General features: G+C 46.7%; 1 long non-coding RNA gene across 2 annotated transcripts; it reads right to left on the bottom strand.

Moving 5' to 3' along the window:
- Positions 1-717: 717 nt before the first annotated feature.
- On the bottom strand, positions 718-22,479 carry LOC120385914. 2 transcript variants are annotated; one of them, XR_005589412.1, is made up of 4 exons: positions 22,300-22,479; positions 21,612-21,739; positions 15,682-16,914; positions 718-804 (listed from the first exon to the last, which is right to left on the bottom strand). It is a non-coding gene; the product is annotated as an uncharacterized LOC120385914 (long non-coding RNA). The 2 variants fall into 2 exon arrangements; XR_005589411.1 differs by lacking the exon at positions 718-804 and having other exon boundaries at positions 13,774-16,914.
- Between the last annotated feature and the right edge of the window lie 98 nt (positions 22,480-22,577).

Raw genomic sequence — 22,577 nt, 5'->3', positions numbered from 1 at the left:
ACTGCTACTTTAAACCAAACCTGCCTTTTTGGGGACAGATCCTAAGATAGAAAGAAGGCAACAAAGAGGTAGAGTTCAGGGGTTCATGGCACCCAGGCCTCTACTCAGACTACTAGACACTCACCCCCTTCTTGTCCAAAGAGAGCCTTGAATTACCTATAGAGGTGCCCTTAAAGAGTTCCTAGCTCTAGAAAGGCTATGACACAGATCCAGAGAGTGGAGCGGTCTGAAAATGTTTGGATACTGCAGCGATGAGCACTGGAGAGACAGAAAGGGGTAGGACAGGGGATATTTATGGAGCTGCCTCTGCAGTTGAGAGGGGGCATTTACTACATTCTGCAAAAAGAACCCATCCTGGGTTTATGACACTCCCCTCTCAACTTTGAAGGCTCCTGAGGTCAGACTGTTTCCCTTGTATGAGAGAGTGAGTGGTGGTGCCCTTTTGTTAACATGCTGTTGAGTGACTGAACATACCAGCATGATAAGACATGTGCTCAAGTGAGGATTAGTACAGCGGACTGCAGCGGAGCCAGGAGCAGAATATGAAACCCCCCCAAGGCAACTTCTGAACACAAAGAACATTGCAGAAGACTGACTTACCACTCACATACCCCCTCATGGCTGGGCACCACATTGCAGGGGCTTTCTCTTCATTCACCTCCACCAAACCCTATTCAGGTCGGTTGGTGATCCCCTTCTTGGGATGGAACCCTCCAGCTGGGTTATGTTCTGTCCCACCCCTCCCAGGGTATCAATGTCCCAAACGTGTCAATGTCCTGACTCATTCCCAGCTGTGTCCGATAACTGTAATTAAGCCAAACCATCAGGATCACCTGGAAGAGGTAGGGGACCAGTTGCTGCATCACAGGTGAAGCTAGGCCTGATTTCCCCAGCCTGTGCTAGACATCATAACATGCCTGACCCTACCCACTGCTCTTAACCCCTTATTGTCCAGCTTAAGCTATTCCATTTTCCATTTGATGGCAGTGGATTCCCAGGACTATTTTCTTCCAAACCCATTGTTAACTTTTGCCTTGACTATAGATGGATCCAACCCCCCCGATCCACCTCCCACCCCATTGCCATCTCTGAGGTTTGGGGGTGGTTAAAATTGAAACAGAGCAAAAATGTTGCAGCTGGTGCTTATTTTGGTGGGGGGGGCACTCCCAGATCCTGAGCTTTAAGGGATTAAATTATAACTCTAAATTTTGCAACTTGGGGCCTATTTCCAATCATAACCCATCTCCAGGCTGTGCGTATTTCAGATGTGGGACCCCAATGACCTCTCCGAATCCAGACTCTGTGTCTAAGCCGGAAAAGGGGGGAGGCAAAGAAACATAAAGCCTCTGAGTGAGTGAGCTCGGATGCACTTTAGCTGTGAATGCAGGTAACAGACAGATGCTGCCTCAAGAAGAAAACAATTCCATAACCCTAACCTTAGACATTTTCCTGAACAATTGAAGGAAAGGAGGGGAAAAAAGCAAACCAAAGGCCCCACATCTAATTGATTTCCTGATGCAGACTCCTGTTTTATCACTTGCTATTTATTGAGTACCTGCACTGGAGAGCTGCAGGGTTTCTGCTCCCCTGGGATTTCTCTCCTCCCCCTTCCAGACCTCAGCAAGGATGATGGACTCATTCGCTTCCATTCACCCTGTCAACAGCCCCCAGCCTTGATGGAGATGGATTACGAGCAGTGCAGGCAATCAGGTACACTTCATTAATACTGCATTCCCCTGGTTAGCAAGCGACCACGTCCAGTGTATGCTCGGTGAGTCCCGCATGCGTGGTGCCAGCCCGTTTACTGCAGGTTGCCGTTGTGTCTCTGCGGGTGGGGCTGAGGAACATTCAAAAGGATCTCGCTCACATCTGATATGATCCTACATTTCTGGGCCGTTCCTAAGAATGGGCTGAACCAGCTTTGATAAGGATCCTGTAGTGTATTTAATTCTGCAATTGTCTCTTGGTTTCTATGTCCTGTGCTAGTATATCTCTAAGGACTCTGCCATCTACAGAAAAAGGCAGCCGTTTTGTATTCATTTCAGTACAGACTGTTACAGAGGAAGTAAATATACACTCTGCTCTCTCCTAGAAATTTTATTTTCATTCTTTCTTGTTCTAAGTGTAAAGCAAAGGACATTTTGACAGAAAGTATCTTTGCTTTTTGTATGGAGAAGTCAGGTCAAACCCCTCATGTATATTGATCCTGAATCAATGCTTTTGTAAGGTTTGAAAAAGTTTAGTTCTTTTTTTCCATGTTTACTCTCCTCTGTATTTCTGTCTTCCATCAGGGGCCAAAAACAGAAACATCAAACTACCATGAGAGAAACTTTGCAAGAAATCTTGCAGGAGGAAGCCTGTTCTTTTGAGACTTATTTCTGGGAGATATCCCTTCATAATTCCAAACAAGGACTTTGTAACAACCAAAGAAACACCTGTACCCCTCCCCTCAGCAAATGCACCAGAGAATCCATCCTGGGTTTTACACTGAACTTGGTGGATGCTGTGACAGGACGTTGGGAGGTTAGCTTGTATTGGGTAGATACTCATGAAACACAGTTCAAAAACTCACTTATGTAGTGTTCTGGAGTCTCAGCATCTTCAGTTTCGGAGCCCCCACTGGGTTCAGTGGGAGTTATATCACAGATTAATTTGGCCCAGTGGCCCCAGTTCAGGGATGAAATTACACCAGTTTAAACCCACTATGTGTACATGTCTGGGGGGCTATTGAAAGGGAAGTGTAAAGCTAAGGGTAATAGTATCTCAAAATGAAGCTGAGAGGTGCAAAATGGTGGCCTAATAAATGTCAGTTTGAGTTGTTCAGGAGGAGGAGTACAGAAAATATCTGAAAAACAACAGTGGAGCTTACTTCCTAGACTCCTGAAATAGCAGAATGGGGTCAACAGCTGAGATCACAGCTCTCAGGACAGTTGGGGTCAAGTAGAGAGGCTGGGGGTTCTGGGAGCAAGGAGAGAAACCCGGTTGATGGGCTAGTTTTGGAAGGATTCTAAGTGGGGCTGGTTGAAATTTTTCCAAACTCTTTTTTTCTGATAGAAAACAGGGGTTTTGACAAAATGACTTTTTTTCCAGAAAATTTTGAATTTTTTTTAAAAACCAAAAACCTAAATACTTTGACTTTTGAGTTTCCAATTTAAGCAAAATCAAATTTTCCTCAACCCCTCACCCCCCACATTCCCAACCAGCTGTAATTGTGACACTTGTCGGGGGAAACCAGGTGTTTCATGTTCTCCTGATATAACAGATGTCACAGAGAAGTCCTCATCTGCTTCCCATTACCACCCAGAGACCTCATTGAATGCCTCTGTTCTACACAGACAGGAAATCAATGGTCAGAGCTGAGCAAGGGGTGGAAAAAAATGGTCTATGAGTAAATTAAATTAGAGACTTTCTACATGACTAATTGACTATTGTAGTAGGTAATATCTCTTCAGAGCCCCCCTGGGAAGAGTGGGCACTGCTGTTGTCTCCCCAGATCCTGGTGGGGTTGCTCCAGGGTCCTCCACAGCAGGGACAAAGTAGTCTAAATGATGCTGCCACAGCCCACAAAAGGTGGAGTCCAGAGACTTCAGAAGAGAGAGAGAGAGAGAAGGAAAAAAAACCCATTCACTCTCCTTTCTGAGAGGCTCTGGGCAGGCAAGGTTCATGCGCAGTTTCTCCAAGACAGCAACCCTTGCTTCCAGGAGCTCTGGGTGATAGCCCTACCTCCCAGAACACCACCCCAAACTGAGCTAGCATCAGCCTTTGTAAGGGCCTGCATCTCTCCAGACTTGACAAGCATCACAGATGCTCCCATTTGGCTGACTGTGCCCACAGGAGCTCTTTAATGCCTTCTCGACTGGCATTAAATGTTTGTTTCCTGCCAGCATCTGAACCTTCCAAGCCTACTTGGGCCAATAATGGTGAAAAGTGAATTTTGGTTGTGAGTAGTCACGGGGGATGAAATTCACACTTATGCACGGTTTAAGTCTCATGAAGGCCACAGAGGATTGTGCGGGCAGGGGCATATTTTCCCTGGATGCGCTGGTGGTTAATCACCTAAGTCATCCAATCATGGAAGAGAAACATTAGCCCGCACCTTTTAGTGCTAACTAGCAGAGCACGTGTTGAGGATATGTACCCAAACTGTTCTGAAATGATCTGTGCCCCAAGAATTATTCACCAGTCCTTTGCCATCACAAGCCCTTTGGAGAATTTCACCAGCTGTTCACACTCCAGAACAGAAAAGGGGGGAGGGGAAGGGAACTCAAGCCATGTTCATTAAATATTAGTGGCCAGTTATGTGGTCATCTCAGAATCTCAGATACCACTGTGTGGTGGCAGTTAGGACATGCTAACTTTGCTACAGTGACCACGGTACCAGGACATCACGTCAGCAAAACATTTTGGGGGCAGCTGTGTTACTTTCCCCACTTCTTCATCCCTTCTGAGGCTGCAGCCACTCATGGGGGAGGTGTTAGTGTTCTGAGCCCATCCCAGAGTGGGGTGGTGAGGTGGGAGGCCAGTCGGATTCTGGGGAGTGAGGAGGATGGGGGGCTGGGAGAGAGGTGTCTCACTGACGGCCAGCCCTGCGTGGGATTGGGGCCTGGCTTTTTCCACATTCAGCTCTGACCCAGGCTCCTGCTGCCTGGCCGGTGGGAAGGGTATGTGTGCCAGAATCTGCTCAAGATAATCTGCTGCCCCTCCACCTCCATAGACCTAGGGTGGTAGATTTAGCCTGGTTGCCTCTCCATCATGATGGACGGGTGGCCAGGCCACATTTGAGTGAGTGGCATTGTGATCTGGCACATGGGGTTGCAACATCAACTCAAATTTGGCCTGGCCGCTTCTCCCTCCTGACAGAAGGACAGCTGGGCCAAATCTGCTGCTCTAGGCAGCTGCCCAGAAATTTGCCACCTATAGTCAGGGGAGGAAAGGAGCGGAAGTAGGGCTCTGCCCCATAGCAAATGGTGCCCCTGCCCTGTACTCTCCAATATCCAAAGCACTCTAGATTTCTGCATTACTGTTTCACGTACTTATTGCATGGGAAGATTGGCATTACCAGACTGGATCAGCCAAATCGTCCATCTAGTCCAGGAGGCAGTACCAGCGGCTTAAGAGGAAGATGCAAGAAACCTAGCAGTAGGCAGTTAGGGGATACCTGCCCCCAGAGAAAGTCTGTGCTTCACGTCCATTCGTAATGCTGCCCAAAATGAAAATTTTATCCACTGAAAAAGGGATTTAAAAAAAAATTATTAAGAGTCACATTTCTGGTCAACAATTAATTTTTTTTATCAAAACCAATACTGAAATATTTATAAAAACCTGTTTTTTGGTAAAAAAAAATGTGGTAACTGCTTGATAAAAAATTGAGACCCGCCCCCCCTTTCTCTCCCAAAACCAACAAACCAAAAAAAGTACACAAAAAATTTGCAAAAATAAAAAAGGGCTCATTTTGAAGCTTTTGCTATGAAAACACCTTTAAAATTTTAGTATTTTTTTCCACAACATTTGTTTTTCATTTTTCACCGGTTTTGTTAGTGGCTGAATTATGTCCCTAGCTTGAGAGTTTAAATCCCACCCCACACTCTTGCTTTTAAATCTTGACTAAACCAGCTCTGGCTAGTCTTCATTATCAGAGGTGAGCCGGTGTCTGTGACAGGAAGGTAAAAAGTTTCCTTGTTGCTGTGTCATCTCTTGGCCCCTCACGTCCCTTGAAAATAAATCTCTGTGTTGTGCTTCAGATGTTTCATTTTCCAATATATTGCAGGAATAGAGGGGAAGGCAAGTAGATTTTTCAGTGCGGGGGCGGAGGGGGGGAGAAAAGAGAGAGATTGGGTAGTTTGTATTCAGCAGCAGGTAGATGGCCTTTTGATCCCATGGGAAGCCTAGGGCACGAGGGCCTATAGATACAACTGGGGAGACTGGCTCCACAGCAACTCCTCTTTCTCTAATTCCCTTCTGAAATACTGGAGCCACTGTCACTTCTCATTAAAAGAGGCAAATGCCTTTGTTTTAATTTCCAGCCGGAGCGGACTGGATAATAGTATTAACCCCAGCAGGGGGTCGCAATAGACGGCACCTCCTTGCTTCAAATGTTTGGACCAAAAAAAAAATTGCTCTCATTAGGGCAGAAGTCCAGAAGATGTCGCTTTTGTACCCTTGTCTCCAACAGTATCTAGTGGCTTTGTTCTGTTTGAAGTCCTCCTCATTTCATCAGAGCAAGACCAGAAAATATAATTGGTCACAGGCAACAGCTTGTTGTCAAGGAGCCAGAGAGTGAGACGCACATATACACAAGGGAAGGGAAGGTCAGTGGCACCAGACTCGTGATTCCCAATTTTCTCTTTGGGGAGGGAAAAGAGAAAAAACTAGGTCATCCTCAGTGCCACCAGCCAAAACCATTTTGCCCCTTCCTGGAGTGGCAGCCGCTAAGGTAAAGGGTCTCTGTGAAGCCTCTGACTTGGCTGTAAAAATTGGCTCTGGATGGCGAACTAATCAAGGACAAAAAAAGAACCACAGCTCGGGGTGAGGAAATGAATGATTTGTTTACAGTGTTAGCACTTTGATTTTAATAGGATCCCCAAACCCAACGCAAATTGCCTGGGAGATTTTGAGTCAGATGGATGCGTGGCATAGGTAGCCCTGGAGAGACAGAACAGATAGTAAGATCCACTCCCAGAACTTGATGCAGAAAGGTAAAAGTGCAGTGTATCTTCCGACTTTGTCCCCTCCTTCCCAAGCAAATTGGTAGGGAGTGATGGTACCTAGGCTCCACTCCCCCAGCCAGCACATATGAAGTGGTGCAGGATGGAGGCTAAACCACGGTTAGGGCCAGCAGGACCAGCTTTAGGCACCAGCAAAGCAAGCACGTGCTTGGCAGCACACTTCCAGGGGCAGCATTCCGGGCAGCCTTTTTTTTTTTCGGGGCAGTTGCGCTCTCGGAGCTGCACCACTTAGATGGGGCGAGGGCGCCGCGCCCCCAGCCACAGCGGGAAGGGGAAGCCCAGCCCCAGGATGCGGAGCGGCCAGGGCCCAGCCGCTATCTGGGGAAGAGAGGACAAGTCCTGCCAGGGAGCCGGGGCTGCGCCATCTCAGCTGCACTGCCTTGTGCCACCCCTTATATCAGGGCTTCTCTGCGCGGCCGGGCAGGGGAGGGGGTAAAACCCCTGCAGGCGCTGGGAGAAGGTGACATCACTCCCTCCACTTCCAGCCCCATCTGAGAGCCCCAGCCCCACCTGAGCTTGGGGCGGCAAAAAACCTGGAGCCGGCCCTGAGGGCCAGTATCTAATTACAACCCTCTTAGTGGAAGGGGGCCTCAGAGAAGCGATTGTGTCTCTGCATCCTTTGGTCCTGCATCAGCCCCCTGTTCTGGTCTGCTTGTATAGGCTCTATTTCACCTTACTGACTCTCAATTTTAAAATGGTTTCTGGAAAAATACACACACACACCAGGGGTTGTTACTCAACAATAATGTTACCAAAAGGTAAGTATTTGACAGACGGCTGCAGACATACAGTGACTGGTCATAATGAGGTTGGCCAAGGGAGTGGTGCTCAGCTCTGAATTAAGGTTGAATTGGGACTCTGGGTTCAAGGGTGAATCAGGAGTACGGGTCAGATGTGACAAGGCCTTGCAAAGTTAAAAATGGCAGGACTGGATACTGGGCCTTTACCTGTTTTGGATCCAATCCAGAACCAAAATGGTAGGAGTAGGTATCTGTGATATAGTATCCAATTCTCCCATGGCCCAGCAGGGCTTGGATTGGAGGTTATAGATTTGGACCATCTTTGGGCTTATAGACATGAGGTCTGATTCTCTGTGTTCCAATAGGTTTTTAATGGTGGGACTCCAGCGGTCTCAGTAGAACTATTCTGGTAATGCTGGTTGGGAAATGATTATTCTCCCCCATGAAAAATTTTGTTTTGAAAGAAAAAAGTCCATTATTTTCTGTTTCTGGGCAGAAAATAGTTTTCCACTGCCCAAACCAGCCAACCAAATATTATACAATACAAAGCCCCAAAAGCTAGAGAGGAAAATGATTTTTTTTTCCCATGAAAATTTCTGTTTTGCTGGGGAAAAAAAATCAAAACAAAAACACCTCTCCTCACACAAACACATTTTGATGGAAAATTGTCAGCTGAAGGAGGGCATTGGAACCCCAGGGATGACGTCCATTGTTGGGAATGGGTCATTCATTCTCATAGTGAACAAGCATGTCCTGAATGTCCTTCCACCATTATAAGATGGGAATGTTCGTGTATGGTGCCAGTATATGCCACATTTCCCTGAACCCTGCTCCATGTGCAAGAACAGAGTAACTGAGATTCAGACCCCAAATAATTATCTTCCTCTGTCTTAAGGCCCTGGTTTATTTAGGTTGCCAGGAGCAGATGCTGGGGTCTGACAGGCAGGCAAAGATTTATTTTTCCATAATAGCTTGTTCTGGTCTGTACCTGATAACAGCCTGGAGAATTCAGAAGCTTTTTGGGACAAACATTAGAGAGTGGCTGATTGAGCATTCAGTGGCCATGGTGGAATGGCCACCATCTTGTCTGACAGAGGGATTGAATTGGAGACCTCCAGAGCTAAAAGTGGGGATACTAACAGAACTCCCCCATAATTCCCAGGCAGAGTTTTTCTGAAATGATGCCCTGGTACCGTGGTCACTGTACCAATCCATAGATACCACTGTGCAGTGCCACAGAGTGGGACCTGTAACCCACACTCACCAGGGGCTTACAGCAGCAGCTACCATTAACCAGATATTTTCCTATGGACACCACTAGGACCAAGGAGTTAGATTTCAATGTTTGTCTCTACAGAGCAGCGTATGTAACCTGGGATCTGCAGCCAGGTTACATACATTCCACGTGAGAAGGGCTGGTGGGATTTCGCCCATGACAAGGAGCCCAGGCTTCCCAGGCCCACAAACAGATGTCATGAGCAGGCAGTACTTGACTTCTCTCAAAAGCTAAGGGGTACTACAGCAGACACTGCCTCTCTAGGCAAGAACTGGTGTGGAAGTTAGGAGTGGGCGCACGGCAATGGAAAGGAAGGTGCTTCAGAAGACAACCGTGGCAGTGTAGTCAGGAGCTGTGCAATAACCGAGGAAGGCTCGGCCTTGGAGATAAATGGCTGTAATCATAACCACACCTGTCTCCTCTGCTCAGAAGTGTATTGTCAGCTGAAAAGACTGGGGGGGGGGGGGGGAAATCACAAGAAAGTGCTCAATTAATTTCTCATTTACCACACAGCACTGGGCATATTGCTGTTCTCCATCTCTGCCTCTCTTCCTCCAGCTGAGCTGAATCACCTACTGTCAGTATGTTTAGAAACAGGCTGGAAATGAATGTTTCTTTCCTGTGGGGTAACTGTCACAAAGGATAAGAGTTTTCCTTAGTTTGTATGTTATGATTCTATGAAAGGTACAAAGCCCTGTTTTAGAGATCCAGTTTATAGAGGCCTGTGAATTGAGCATGGTGCCAATTCTACGTTGGGTATAGGGCTAATGAAGATTTTTAAGTACTCATTCTCCAGCCAAATGCCTGAAGAGGCAATATGGCCCACTAGGCAAGACACTGAATTGGGAATCTAAATTTCCTTGCAGGTAAAATGAGAATAATGATTAATCTTTACCTTCTTTTACAAGGTGCTGTGAGATCTTCTGCTGAAGAGTGCTATATAGGAGTTTATTAACTGCTTAGCTATTGGGTGGAGGTTGAGAGACAGAATGAAAATAGAGCTGGTGTAAACAAAAAAACCCTGCCTTGAAAAATGTGGTTTTGTCAAAAATGAAAAAGTTGTGAGGGAACATGTTGAGGTCCATGAAATTCTACAGGAAACAGTCAAATTGTTTTGACTTCTCATTTTGTTAAGGTCAAAACCTTTTATTTCAATAAGGTAAAAATGTTTCATTTTGGCTTTATAATTTTGATCAATTTAATTTTGATTTTTTTCTATTTAACATTTATTATGCATAATATTATGTGATATGAATACGAGTCAAATTAAAACATTTTACCTTATCAAAAGGACACATTATCAAACTGAAACTGTTCATTATCTAAATGAAACCTTTTGATCCCTGAATCAATTCTTTAAATTTTCACTTCACAGGAAATTTCAAAATTTCTCCTTTTTGTTCCAAGTTGGAACAATTTTTTTTTTCAAAATGTTGGAATTTTCCATGGAATGGAAATGTTGGTTCATAATGACTTTTGACTCTAGCTGGTCAAGGAAGCTAGTCAAGAAATACCTTATTTTTCAGTTCTAGACATTAACAATGTTGGTTTTTTTTTATTAACAGAAATGTAACAGCAAGTAGTTTGGATAGTTCAAGGCCTTAAATTTTGTGACTCAGTTCACTAAAGGCATGTTGGTCTCCAGTATAATGGCACACCTTGTTGGGTATGATTGTGTGTCTTTGTTCTATGATAGCAATGATTTAACTGTGGTCCCTGGAGCTTTGCTGGTGACCCCTGGAGACCTGGCTGGGCAGATGGTGCCCTCTACTCTACCAAATATCTAACCAAGAAGTTGCATTAAAAGAAACTAAAAATGCATTAAATCCTTTCTTAATGTTGCTTGTCTGTGTAAGTGTAACCCACTGCTCAGTGTGTGCCCCCACCCATAGCTGCTGAGAGTCTGTTACAGCTGCTGGCTAGAAAGCCCAGTGTTGTAGCTCAAGGTGTAGGGTTATGTGGTCCAGTCCCTGCGTTGTCAGCCAAGATGGCAGCTGGGAGAGAAACAATTACTATAGTTCCCAGTGATGCTGGGTTAGGTTATCGTGAATGTGAGGGAAGTGGCCAGCAGGAGAGGAGGTGGTAGCCATGAGACAATACAGCTTCTGTCCCATACCATGAAGAAGTTAGAATATTCCTCCTCTGGCATATATCCCTGCTGGAGGGATTGTGCCTCAGGGATGGTACAGTCTGAGCCTGGCCAGCTGTACTGATGGGTGCAGAAGAGGATGGTAGAACCCACTGGTTCACCTTGACCCCTAACTACTTCACCCTGTGGTGGAGGTTTGTGCCCCTCCTTCAGGAGGATGCAAGGCCTGCATTTGTGCCTGGATCTTGCTTTGGAGATGCAAAGGATGCACACCTCCTCCCCCGCCCCCCTTGTGCCTCTGGGCAGGTGCTGAGCCACAATATGGAGTGTTCTGATCCACCTGGGAATCTTGCGAGAGCCTATGCTGCTGCTGCAAAATGGGCTGGAAATCTTAGACACCAGCACCGGGCAATGCCTCAAACACTGGATCCCACTGAACAGCAGTAACGTTGTTCCTTAAATTGTCATTTGTCCAAGACTGAAGCCAATAATGTCTGTAATTTGCAAGGCCTGCCATTGGTTGTGGGAAGGGAGAAGGAAAACAAATTCTCTTTTGGTGGTGGACTGGTTTAAAAAAAAAAAATGGCTATCACCTAAAAGTGGCTCTGCTTTGGAATGTTAGAGGCCCGTGGGGATTAGGTATCAGTGATGGGGAGGGAATTAAAGGGTTTGAATAAATGGTTTGTTCCATAGTTGGACAGTTTATCCACTGGCTTGGGAAGGATGGGATTACATTATATCCAATGTGGGAAGTGTTTGTGGGATGACTACATAAGGGATAGATAGAATTACCGTCTTAAAGCTGCACAGCTATGGTAGCCGTTTCAAAACATTACATAAAGCAGAAGGAGACAAGAGGACAAAATCAACATAGTAATCCTATTTTTATATTTAGATATACCAGTAGTAGCATTCAGCCTCCTCTGCACTGGAGGAGACTGCTGTTGTCAGGGCCTATGGGTTTGAATTCCCTCCACTGAGACTGGAGCTAGCTGGTTCATCCCTCAGGCCAGTAAACGAGTCCATCTGGGCTGTGACAGAATCACCTGATTGGATGCAAAGAGCCATCTAGTCTGCATTTAGGCTCAATAGCTGTGCAGGCTGCTGGCTTATCTATTTGTGCAGCAAATAAATACAGTTAAAAGCTTCAGATTTTTTAAGTGTGATATTTGACAGCACTTGGAAGGATCAAGTTGAAAATATTAGTGATAAGTGTACAGGCAGAATCAACTGACTTAACAGTATATTTGGAACTTCCTGGGGTGTGGATAAGCAAGCAGCCGTAATGCGGTACAGAGAGCTAACACCAATTATTGACTATGCCAGGTCTTCGCTTTGGCATCAAAACTGAATTTGAGAAAGCTCGACTCAATCCAAGCTCAGGTGTTGTGAATGCCATGTGGCACCTTCATCATAATGCTGATGTACTGCAGATAGGCATTTCACTCGCAGCTGTTACTTTAAGAATGAAGTTTTTAGATTTAACCTTTTGCGCTAAAGTCACTGACAACAGTGAAGAGAGAAAAATTCAAAATGTCTCATGTAAGTAGGATTAAAGAATGGACAAAGGATCTTAGTGAAAAGAAAAACCTAAGAGGTTAAGAGCTATAGCATTGGGGAATGCATTATAAGTGGGAAATTATACCTGCTGAGGTAGATATGGAATTATATAATGAAATTAACAGAGGAAAGGGAGTGGTAAATGTGCTAGATTAGCAAGTCAATATATCTATGATAAATGGGGACACTACTGCCAAATGTATACTGATGGCTCCAAAGATGTAAGAACAGGCAGAGTGAGAACAGCATTCTCTGTTTTCACTGGGCATCAAGAAAGCTGCAAGGCCATCAAATTTTGTAGTCATTTTGACTGCTGAACTGGCAGGGATAATGCTGGCATTAAGTTGAGTCATAGATGTGTGTCATCCTGTCCTGCTTCCTTATTGGGACTACTGGTGATCAGAAATACAACATCAGATATCAGAAGTGATATCTAATGAATTACTACTGTTAACAGAATTGATGCAGTTAGGTGGAATCACAGTAATATCAGGGATCTCCGTGGATGTTGGCATGGTGGGCAACAACCTGGCAGACAAAGTCGCAAAAAATTGCTGTCAAACACGAGCAAGTTGATTTAGAGATCCCTTTAGGTAAACTGGAGATTAAAAATCTAATTAAAAAAGGCATTAAGAGGAATGGCAGGAACTATGGGCAAACAAAATGAAGGGGAAAGATTCTGTGAATTAGGCCCAGGAGTCACAAAATCTGATATACTCCAAGGGCCTGGAGGGAGGGGGAGGGAAAGGGGGAAGAGAGAGAGAGAGAAGTGGCTCTATTTAGAATTTTAACTGTCAACTGTGGTTTAAATAGTTATTTGTTTCTAATAAAGAAGGTTTATGTGGAATGTACATGGTCCAGGAAACAGTTGGTCATCTCCTGTGGGAATGACAAGAGGGTACCCTCAAAGCGGGTATTTATCTGAAAAAACACAGAGGCCCTTAACTATCCAAATTTTCACTGCAACACCTAGAAAGAGCACCAGAAAAATTGGGTCCTATTTAAAAAACAGAACAAAGCTACATCCAATATCGCAATTCTTTAAAAATACTGGCAAAGATGAAAGACTAATTCTTGAGTTACTGAGGAATCCAGTACTTGATGGTCACAGACTCAGCAAGAGAGTCTGCTTCACCATAAAACAAGGAGGTTGCTGGCTGCTCAGTGCTTATGCCTGCAGTCGTAGTGTCTCTTATGCTTCCCTTGTTCCCAGCCTTGCTCCAACCCCACTCCCTTACCCAGATTCTGACTCCAGCACGGACCCTTGGCTCTAACTCCTGGTTCTTGTCCCTGGCTGTAACCACTAGGCAGGGAGGTCTGGCTCCAATCACTAGGTATAACTGCTCTCAGGGACTGGGCAGTCAATTGAGGAGTGAGATTTTATACCCAACAGCACACCCCTGCTCACAGAAAGAGCTCTGGGAGTTTTACATCTGTGCAGAATAGGATAGGAAAGACTCAACAAGACTAGCTTAGAAAGAAACTTTCCTCTGGTCATGTTAGGACAGTTTTCCCATCACTGCTGTTTAGCATATTCCTTGGAGGTACTGGCCACTGTCAGAAACAGGATAGTGGATGGGCCACTGGTTTGACCTGGCATGGCAATGCCAGTGTTCTGAAAACCACCATGCTATACACTGCATGGGGCTCACTTTTTCTTCCTTAGAAAGAATGAAGGGCTGAGCTATAGTAATTTCAACCAGTGGCTCCAGGAAGCTTTGAATGCTTTGATGGGCATGCTAGTATGTGCTTAGGAAGATAGTGGCAGAGCAAGTTAAACTCATAGGGGGCGTGGTCACCTTAGGCTCCTGCCAATATAACGATGAAGAAAGTTACATGGCTTGGTCTCTCATCCAGCATACAGAACACGTGGTGGCATGAGGGTGATACTGGCCTAAGTTTGGGGCACCTGCATCACTCACAACAAGCAAAGCCCTTAGCTTAGGCAAGTCTTGTGAAGCACGTGCCAAAAAACAACCCATTATAAACCTAACAGCTGGTGGTAGTATGACACATTAGAGAAAAGATTCATGTATGTTTCTCTAATGTGTGTCTAATGGATCAGGGACTGGACCGCGTGTCAGGAGACATGGGCCAATCCTCTGGCTCTGCCACTGACCTGCTGGGTGATCAAGGGCCTCTGCCTCCCCTCACCCTTTGTCTGTCCTGCCTTTTTAGGGTGTACACTCTTTGGGGTAGGGACTGTCTGTCACTATGTTTGTGCAGGGCCTTGCACAACAAGAACCACTGTAACAATAATCAGATCCCTCCACCAGTATGTAAATTACTTTAGCATGAAGCTCTTGAACCCATGACTGCTGGCTCCTTGGTAGCTGCTGCAGCCACGCTGCCATTTGACAACTCTAGCAGAGCAGCAGACAGGCACCTCGGAGGAGGCTGCTCATGGAGGCCAGGATTGGCAGGGTCTACTGAGTCCCCTGGTTGGCTCCAGTGTGTTATTTAAGGCCAGGGAGAACAGTTGGAGGCTATCTGTGCAGCTAGGCAGATCCTGGCTTCTTCTTGTATTTCCTGGTACCTTGCCTGGCTCCGCTATCCCAACCTTGGCAGACACAGTGGACTTTTGACTTGGCATAGCTCACTGTCTCCAACCTAATCCTACAGCAGGACACCTGGGCAGATTGTGACTACTGGCCTTGACCAGTGCCTGAGATCCTGATACTTAATTCTTTTTATAAGCCTCTATGGTGACAGGAATATTGCTATGAATTAAGAAGAGGGCCCAAAGCCAAGATTTGGGGGTTGGGTGGGTTGTTTGGGCTCATTATACAGACAAACTTGAACAGAGAAGTCTAGAATTAGAACAGAACTTCCCTGAAGTTCAGGGGTCTTTAGAGCCAAGGTTCTGATCCAATTTCATCTTTAATATGAATAACTTAAAAACCTATGGCCCTGGTTACACACTCAGTTACACTGAACTTCCACCTATCGACTTCAATGAGAGCTGTGCTCATGGATCTGAGAGCAGAATTGGCCTCCCATGACATTTTTGTTTACATCAGGCTGTCAGTTTTACAGTTTGTGATTTCACAACCCATAAAAGCTAGATGTTAGAAAGCAGGACGCCTGGGTCCTCAATAGGATATTGCAGGTATTTCTAGCCCTGATGGGTCGCAAGATATCAGACCTTAAAACTGTTGTTGGTCCACCACTGAATATTGCCCAACCTGGACCAGGGCAATAGTTGCTTTTTTTTTTGGTGAGGGGGGCTGAGGGGTTATTCCTCATTTCCCCCAAGGGAGGGAATAAATTGTTTGTTGCATTTGTTCTTACCTGGGTGTCTGAAAGCTGCTCAGAGTTTGGCATGTGTTAATTAGCCCGGGCTGAGGAGGTGGATGAGTAAGCAGGGAGCAGGTGAGCTGCTCCAAGTTGAAAATGAAATGCTGCTCATCACACAAGGGTCCCATATATCACCTGGCTGCAGAAATAAATATTTGCAAACCGGATATCATTAACCTTAACCCATGCGGTATGTGTTTTTACATGATGCATAAATGGCTTTTGCAACCTTCATAGGACTGGAGCTTTCGATTGGCTGTCAGTTACATCATAATCATAGCTTGAATGCACAGTTTCTTGAAATTACATGTTAATGAAAACATTCATTTCATAATAGTAATTAGACACCCAGGGCAATACACCTCTTGGGGATTATTGCCTTTAGCTTTGTGCTGTATGGCACATGCTATAATCACAAAGAAATGCACTGCCTGTCAGGTCACATTACTTAAACACAGTTTATATAGTCACCTATTAGATGAGATGGCTGGATTAGGGCCATAAAATTGTATGGACATTGGTGGCTAGAGTTAGTGTGTGTAACTGTTCCCCAATAATGGTTTGCAGCTGTGATAGCTCAGCTTGGAAACAGCCTCAACTCCAAAGCTAGTTCTCACCTCTCTTACAAGCTGGTTAGGAGCTTAGTCAGCCCACTGAGCTGCTGAACAAGGCAATGGATTTAGCAGATAATTCAGTGGCCTTTTACTTCTGTGTCCCATTCAGGGCCTGTAGATAGAGTCAAGAAACACCCAGCAGACTGGCTCATTCTCCACCCTGGCCCACAAGTGCTGCCTGCAGGGATTTTCACTGGTCGAGTCCCAAGGTGGATTGCCTCCACTGCCTGCTGCCCATAAATAACTCTCTCATCATTTACAGGATTTCCTGGAGACTGCAGCAGTGAAGGAGAAGGCAGGTGGGAGGAGAGGGAAGGCTGGACTCGGGCTATTTTCCTACAGCAAATTGTGTCACTCCGAGGTTATTTCACAGGTTTGCAGTCAGACTGGGCATCTGCAGGAGGCCAAGTGTCTGGAAATATAGGGGAAGGTCCCCCTATTCCAGTGCCAAAGGACAGGAGAATTGCAGCCAGCAGGTGACCCCAAACAGGTGCTTCCTCCCCCTGCTAACAGCATCTGAGGAGACGTGAAGGGCCTGTTACAGCCTGTGACTGCTTCACAACTCCTGTTTCCTGTTGCCACCCTGAACGGCATCATGAAAATTCCACAGCGCCTGAAGAGACAATACAAGCCAAGCTGCTGTGAGGTGGTCAGCAAGGGCTGCTTGGTTCCAAGCCCTACAGGGAAAGTTCTCTCAGGAATTCTAACAAGGTGGCATTTGTAGGGGTGCAGCCATTTAGGACAACCGCATTGGCTCAGACTCCCCAGTGCTGCGCTCCTCCCTCCCACATGCCCTTTACCTTTACATTCGGGGGGGGAGTTGTAGCCCATTCCCAAAAGTGAAGGAGGTAAGGGGCTGATTCTGTGCTGGGGCTGGTGACTTTTGACAATTTTGCTAGTCTGAACTTAACCCGGTTTCACTGTGGTCTGTTGATTGTCTCCTTGATAATGACCGACCCGAACATTAACAAGCAGATTCACAGATTCCAAAGCAATTCGATGTTCATTCAGGTCTTCTTGATCCTTCCAGGTGCCAAGTAATCTGGCCCCCAGTCCAGCAAAGTACTAAAGCTAGGAATCAACCTGATGGAAGTAGTATTCACATGCTTAAATGCTTTGCCAAATCAGAACTGGATTGCTCTGAACCTGGTGGGATCAAGATCCAAACGTAAAGAAGCCAATCAATGGAAGTTTCTTGAGGCAGGGACAGTCTTTGTTCTGTGTTTTCACTGTGCCTACACAATGCAATCCTGGACCAAAGCTAGGGATTCTTAGAACTATGGTAATACAATAATTATAACATGGAGTTCAGCCTTGGAAAGTCCAAGTAAGAACCTGCTCTCAGACAGGCACTATGTGAATAGAGTCTCTACTCCACTCCTAGTGCAGACACATGCATGTATGTTCCCTTCCAAGGGGTTCCCTTTATTCTTACCTTTCGAGCAACAAAAGGTAGATCTTAGTCTTGTCCCTGCTGACTCTTTCTAAAGATTCTCCTTGCTAGATCTCCTCTCTAGTGTGTTGCATTTAGCAACAGCTACACAGATACTTTTATGCTCCTGGAATGGCACTGAGGCCCACGCAGTCTGACTGCCAGGAGGAGTCAGCACATTGGCCCTGCACAGGGCCATCGGAACCCTAGCAGCCCATCATAGGCACACACAACTCCCAGGGATTTTAGTGGGAGCTGTGCCTGTATCTTGGATGGCAGAAGTGGATCTGTAGGCCACTGTGCATCAGACAGGCCAGGGAGCAGTACAAGGTAAGGATGTTATTGTACGTTGCATATGTAATTGAAATACCTACAACTGACAATCTAATCTTCTTTACCAGGGACTCCACCAATCCCCTCAGTGCAGAGGCCTAAGTTGTTGCTGCTTTAAGGAGAATCCAAGTTTATTTGGAGACCAGAGCACAAGGACTGCTTGAACTGGGGAAAGACTGGTTCTCCCTTTCCTTGCCCCATGTGCAGTCATTACTTTCTAGGCCAGTGGTTTTCAGCCTGTGGTCAGTGGACCCCTGGGGTCCTCAGACTATGTCTAAGACTTCCAAAGGGGCCTGTACCTCCATTTGAAATTGTTTAGGGGCCTGCAAATGGAAAAAGGTTGAAAACCACAGCTCCAGGAAATAGGTGTTAGATGGGCACTAGAGGAGGAAACTACCTTAAAGGACAAAAAGCTATGGGCCTGATTCTCATTTCCCTTACACCAAGTTAACTTGACTAGCTTCAGTAATTACTCCTGCTTTGCACACAAGTCAGAGATCAGACTTTGGCTCTACTGCATTAAACTAGAGACAGGCCTACCCCCACAACACAAATCCAAACACCCATCCCCCTGCACTTTGCAATTCGGCTCCAACTTTGGTAGTTCAAGCCTGTCCCAATGTGTTAGACATTTTGGCTGCCAGGTAGGGCTTTGTCCTAGCTGCTGCTGCACTGGCCTCCCCCTCCATAACAAAGGCCACTGTAGTTTAGAAGTGGAAAACTGTTCTGCAGGCCATACAATGAGCTAGTGCAACAGTATAGTCACCAGGGGACAAGTGGAATCCAAAAGGAAAGCAAACAAGGTGAGAGAATAATAACCTTGTGTCTTTCTCTCCCTCAGACTGTCTCATTCATCTTGTTCTTTTTCCTCTTGCTGTGGTTCTATTTCATAGACTTGCTTCTCCTTCCTTAGAGGTTTTTAAGGTCAGGCACGACAAAGCCCTGGCTGGGATGATTTAGTTGGGGATTGGTCCTGCTTTGAGCAAGGGGTTGGACCAGCTGACCTCCTGAGGTCCCTTCCAACCCTGATATTCTAGGATTCCTCTTCCTTCTGTTTTTTCTTCTCCCTCCACCTGCCCTTTTCTACTTTCCTTCTCACCCCTGGATCACTCAGGAGGGGTAATACCCTAGTGGTAGTTTTTCCACTTATCTATCCATCCCCCTGATGCATGTGTCTTTTCAATGGATCATTTGTATACTTAGGCTTAAGAGGGTTAGATTTTTATTGGTGAGTGTCAGTAAACATCCAATTTCCCCATACATGCACAAACTGATGAAAAAATATCCCTTCGATAATCATCAGCATTTACAGATAGGCAAAGAAAGAAAAATGTTGCTTGAGAACTTAGTCGAGTTTGAGTTCAGGATGTTTAGTTTGTATTTGGACATATGTTGACAATTTGTTCAATGGTGATAGAGCTTTAACTTTTTAATAGCAGTAGACACTGAGATTCAAATAATTGCCTGCCCCCAGTAATTCCCCACAACTGTGAAATTTTAAAATCAATAAAAAGTTTAAGACTGCTTTAAAATAAATATTGATATTATCCATCAAAGTTATAACAAGTACAAATTGAATTCTGCCAAGCCTGTGTACATGGTACCTTTTGGAATATTTTACATTTCACACATGAGGATTTGTTAAAGGTTTGATTGCCTGTCTGCCTTTGGTTAGAATGGACTTTTTTTGGGGGGGGATTTATTAAACACGTCTTTGCTCTGTTTAAAATGTTCATAATGCGCTTCAAAGACTGCCCTAGCCAGCTCCTTGGGATTGCTCCACTCATCTCTGCAGCTCAACAGAAATGCTGGTTGTTTAAGGGCCTCCCCTGCCCAACAGATTCTCCTGGGATGCTTTGCAAAATTCCCCTCCCTCCCCAGGAAATAAATCATGGTTAAGGGCAGATTTCAAAGCTAGAAGAATTCCCCATTCAACAGGCAAATGGGTTGAATACTCTTATTTAGCCCTGCAGGCTGTGAGCCGAGAGCATCCAAGGGATCACCTCCTGGCAATCTCAAAGTGCAAACAGCTTTTAAAATGTACCTTTAAAAAATAAAGGGTGAACTTGATGCGCATGAAGGAGAATCAGGTGGTTTACAACCTGGCACAGTGCAGTGGGCCACCCCTCCACTCTGGCTATGCACTTCAATCTTGACCTGACACATGCCCTGCTCTTCCAGTCCTGCCCTAGATAGCGCAATCCCATTGCGAGGTCAGTCCTAGCCCCTGCCCTCCTGCTCCAACTGTGCTGCAGATCTGTCGATGCATCTTCGCTGCAGCACCCTCTGCTAGTCCAGTCCTGCAAACTGCTACAACTCTGCCAATACACCTCAGAACAAGTCTGAACTTCAGCACCCTCCTGCATTCGGCTCTGGAGCGCCGAACGCCATTAGGCCAGTGCACTGTTATCTCCTGCAGCACCCACCTGCCACTCCATTTCTGGATCAGCTCCCACAGCTCATCCAGTGCCCCTCAGTCCCAAACTGCAACATGTGCCATTGAGGGCTCTCAGTACACCCCCAGTGGGACCTCCTATAGACAACCACACCATGGCCTGGCAACACCTTGGGGTGGCAGCAGGTTTCCCTTAAGATGACTGGGGCAGTTCACAACTCTTGAACCTATTGTTTCAGGCTGTCTTCAGACTCAGGCAGGCATTGGATACACTAGGTTCATGGCTCCAATCCCTTCTTTGCTTCCATGAGTGCTAGAAACACAGCTACTTTTTAAATGGAAGCTGAGATTCTGATCTTATCCCATGACTCCAGGAGCTAGAGCCCCAGGCAGGGGCACATACTGCCTAGGTCTTAATCCAGCTAAACTCCTCACAGCTCTGTTAATGCCCCTCAGTCGTGACCCGCAGCTATTCCACCGCTCCCATGCGGGATAGAGATGATCAGTCTGGAGGCCTTTTACACCAAGCACAAATATCCACTGCAGATTGGGATGAGACCACAGCAGCAGCCTTGCATCCCCATCCCCACAAGCTGTGTTGCAGTTCCCATTGCTGCAGCTGGGGCTAAAAAGGCAAATTCCAAAGGCACCTCTGGTTATAGACAGGGCCGGTGCAAGAATAGTTTGCACCCTAGGCAAAACTTCCACCTTGCGCCCCCGGAGCATTACTTATTATAAACTTTCAAAAACAAATACTGCATAATGTGGCATTGTTGGTTAGAATTAATGCAAGGGGGTTGAGGAGATGATCACAACGGTCCCTTCTAGCCCAGGGGAACCTATGAGCAAGGAGGAGGCTGAGACTGCCCCCAGCTCGCAGGGTCTCTAAATGTTCCCAGGCTCTGAGTACTTCGCCCTCCGGGGGCGACCCAGGGCAAGGAGGGCAGAGCTTGACTCTCCCAGGCAGCAGGGCCAGCTCCCCGCATTGGCACAGCGCCACCGGGGTTTGTGTGTGTGTCAGTGTTCAGAAGCAGCACCTGCGCCAGCCCTTTCCCCTCCATCACACTGTGGGGTTTAGTTTCACTTTCCCTCACCCCAGGAGGCAGCTGCAGCAGGCCCCAGGCGCGGCACATTGGAGGGCAAAGCTCACCTGAGCTCAGAACCGTGTCACGTCTCCCCCAATGGCTCCATCGCTCTGCCACGCTGGTCGCCGTGCCCAGCTGTCTCCTCCTTGCTCCGCCGCAGGCTCCCGCTGACCGTCCTGAGTGGCGCCCCTCACTGCGGGGGCAGGTTTGTTATGGAGGCCTCAGTCCCCACCCTGCCCCGCTCAGCTGACTCCCGTGACGCCAGACACCACTTTTTGGCACCCCAAAAATCTTGGCACCCTAGGCGGCTGCCTAGTTGTTACACCAGCCCTGGTTATAGATGCACCCTGGGGAACACAGAGGGGCAGGGGGGTTATCAGCTGCAGGAAAACCCATCAGTATTAAAGGGGTGTGCAGGGAGGAGGAAGGGGGAACCACAGAAAAAGAGAAGAAAAGGGAAATCTCACAGGGCCAATACACCCCATCGCCCTGGGGGTGGGGCAGACCCACCATTAAAGCTAATTGGCCTCCCCTAGGCTGCAGGGAAGCATGGGGAGAGTCAGAGGTGGCTCAGTGAGCTACCTCTTAAAGGGGACAGCCAGGTTGGGGGGAGGGGGAAGACCAGGCCCTCCCTGCTCCACCAGGGCCCTGGTAGTGGCAAATGGGTTCACCACTATGTTGGTGGGGAATCCACCTGCAACACACCAACTACTGCCAGGACACTGGCCAGTCCCTCCCTGGGCTACATCCTACCATGACTCCTGCAGTTGAAGCCAGGGTGTCTTCAGAGTCTCTGGGATCCTCAGGTGGCAACTGCAATCTCCCTGGGATGTCTGCAAGCACTTGTGCTCCTGCCTGTGCATCTCCAACTCCCACGGTCTGGGAGCCTGCCTGCCTATGCCTCACCTGGCACTAGCAAAGTGCATTCTTCCTTGTCAGGGACCAGCCCAGACTGACCTAGGCTGCTCCCCTTTATACTGTGGCAGCAGGTGGAGCATGCTCAGCAGGGTCAGGGGGCGTGGCTTCTGGCA

The sequence above is a fragment of the Mauremys reevesii genome, linkage group 18 (genome assembly GCF_016161935.1).
Source record: "Mauremys reevesii isolate NIE-2019 linkage group 18, ASM1616193v1, whole genome shotgun sequence".
NCBI lineage: Eukaryota > Metazoa > Chordata > Testudines > Geoemydidae > Mauremys > Mauremys reevesii.
Note: the sequence above shows the minus strand (reverse complement) of the source record. Positions and strands in the feature narration are given on the sequence as shown.